Here is a 3228-nt window from a genome sequence, read left to right on the forward strand (position 1 = left end):
AAGTCAAATGCAAAGAATCATATATAATTAATTATATAATTAGTTTTAGAAAAACATTTATGAAACAACAAATTACACATGCATTGTCATTTGCAATTGACACAAATTTTGCGCAATACGTTACTTGCTTCCTCTTCATTGGGTGTTAAGCATAGAACATTCCTTCCTTCCTTCCTTCATGGCTGCAGCAGCTACAGCAACTGAAACAGTCATAAAAATATATCAATTTAGTTGGAATGTTATACTGCATAATATTTAATTATGTTTTTTACGGAAAACTACTTTAAAATATACAGCGCGAATAGGTGAATAAACTGAAGGAAGAAAGCTGATCCAATGATAGTGTGAAGTTTCATAGTGGGACACAGCTAATCAACCTTATCCTTTTAGCTCCCATATTGAAAAGGTCTCAATTTTGCATTAACAAGAAAGTTTCTCGAAATTTTTGTCAACTTGACGAAAAGCCTAATTAACATTATAAATAAGAAAAAAGAAATTGTCTAAATAAAGTTCAAAGCGCTGAGGTAGTTGAATGAACCACAACGAACAGAAATGAATGACCTTCGCCACTCAGAAAGTTTATACTCTGACTAGCCATCTGACTATCTGACTAGATGATTGACTATGTCCTATCTGACAAGATGATTGACTATTGACTATAATTAGGCTATTTGTGTTATTGTTGGGCTTAAATGTAGAAATGAATAATTACTTCCCAGGGCCCGCAGGGTTCGCAGGGCCCAAATCGCCGTTTCATGCCCTATCATTCATTTTTTAATCTATGGCCCTATCTTATATACGCCCTGATTCAATTAAAGGTATGCACTTATAGTCTCAAACTCCAATTATTATCGCCCCGTCGTTAAATAGGTGGTTTCTGAGGGCCGAGGCGCCATTCCTTGTTTTAGGAAAGCTCACACGAGCATTATCATAGACTGTCAGAAATATATCATTTATACTTTGTAACCTGAAGATAGAAGTCTGGTAAACATTGTAAAACTATAAACTATATATTTCAGTCAGACTGCTCAATATGGAGTTTTATAAACTATAACAGTCCATTATAACTAAACCTTGGCTTTAGTCATATTAATTGATGAGTGTATACTTTATAATGAAAATTAAATTTCAACGATTATGTCACGGCGTGCGTTTTAGTATATGACTTGTGAACGCTAAGCGAGGGCTAAGTGATCCTCGCTAGGAGATTTTACTTGTAGTTCAACTATATCAGATATTGCGCTTCAAGGCAATGACACGCTATAAAGCGCGATTAGGCGCTGGACTATAGTGAGTGGGGGAAGAGTATTTTAAAAATCGCTTTATTGTATTTTTATACCACTGGTGCCAATATGGTTATCAATTGCTTACAACAAACATATAACTAGGACTCAAAAGGTCGCTGGTGCACGCAGCATATCATTTCAGCAGGTAGAGACCAATACTACAGTATATAATACAAAATATATTACCTTTTAATACATAATAATATTATTATCTTTATATTAATCACAGTAAGAAACTCAAAAAATTAAAAATCATACCTTTACAGCTACGCAATTTTTAACTTTTCCCACTTCAGCGCGCAGAACATGCGAATACTCTACATTATTTTTGGAATACCGAATACCGTTGACAAACACGTACGCTTTGTCCTCATTTACTCGAATTGACCATTTGAAAGAAAGCATTTTTTAAAATACTGTTTGTTGACTGCTGAATAAACCTTGCTGAACAAAACTGCTGGTGTATTTGGCAGAGGGAATAGAGTATATTTTGGCAAGGTTTTCTAGCGTCATACAAGGTGATAGCGTCATACAAGGTGATAGCGTCATACAAGGTGATAGCGTCTTCGCGGCTCAACGAATCAGCGTTCGAGAACACAAAACCATAGGTAACTGAGGAATTTTTCATTGTTAAAAGGTTCAAAACTCAACCAATCAAAAACGTTTATACTAATTAGCGACAAAAATCATAATAACGGAAAACGTTTGAAAACTTAGAAGGGTGTAAGCTGATCTTAGTGAAAACGGGCTGTTTTCTAACTTCGTAACTAAGCTTGTCTGAAATATTTTGAAGAAAGCGGTAAAAGGCTAAAACGCATAATTGTAGTTATGTCGTCGCCTTGTGGGTTTGGATTTTCATCCTCGCCAGAACCGGCGTCGCCGTCCACTCTTGAAACTCTTCGAGAGAGAGAAACAGAAGCCAGTTCGCCAATCGGTATTGGCTTCAGCAGTGACCATGAGAATACGAGGAGTCCGCAAAGTGGTAAGAGATCACACATAAGCAATCTGTATAATTGAATATAGTATATGAACTATAGTCTATATCTACACAATTTTTATGATGATATTTAGTTACGAGCTTTCCTGGGGATTTTACGACTCCTGCATGTTCACTCACAGCTATCTAGCCTGTACTCTTCGCCTGTTGGAATTGGATTTAGCAGCAGTGACAACGAAATCACACTAAGTCCGCTAAACGGTATGATATGTTACATTTCTACATGTCTAAATATAAAATTAAGATTAGAAATATATATTCACCTGTATATTGACAAATGTTGTAATAATTTATTTTGTTCTGCATTTTCTGCTAGTCGCAAAAAATTCGCCATATCCACACACCGGACGCTATTCAATAACGCGACGCGATTTTCACCGATCCATAAGTTTGATAGTAATTTAAATTTTGTATATTTTAGACGCGCTGTAACATTTTAAGTTATTTGCATTCATGTATTTATTGTTATACTATTTATTACATCAATTAACTCGTTATACATATACGCATACAATTTGTCGCCCGTCGGCCTTACATGCGCTTCCAAGTTTTAACTAGCGTCGCGCGCGCGTATACAAACAAGAAAACAATAAGATATGAGAAACATCCTTAAACTTTCAGCTATATAGCCTGCTTCTAAGTCTATAATAAATTTGCGGCGTTTAATCAACAATGTCAATGATTATACATTTTAGCCCAATCGCCTGTTAAACGTAGGAGAATGTTCCATGCATTGTGACGCCATATACCGTAATGCGCACCTGGCATATTATATAGAAATCACTGGACTGAACTTTACTTTCTTTATAAAATTTTTAAAATCCTCGTAATCTTCGCACTAATGTAGCAAGTATGATTATCGTTTTGTAAGAGTAAAGTTCAAAATTCGTTGTCTAACTTACATGTTATGTTCTACACACTGCTTTTACGCTGGGGAACAAACTA

The sequence above is a fragment of the Dendronephthya gigantea genome, unplaced genomic scaffold (genome assembly GCF_004324835.1).
Source record: "Dendronephthya gigantea isolate DGI-Jeju-01 unplaced genomic scaffold, DenGig_1.0 000276F, whole genome shotgun sequence".
NCBI classification, from domain to species: domain Eukaryota; kingdom Metazoa; phylum Cnidaria; class Anthozoa; order Malacalcyonacea; family Nephtheidae; genus Dendronephthya; species Dendronephthya gigantea.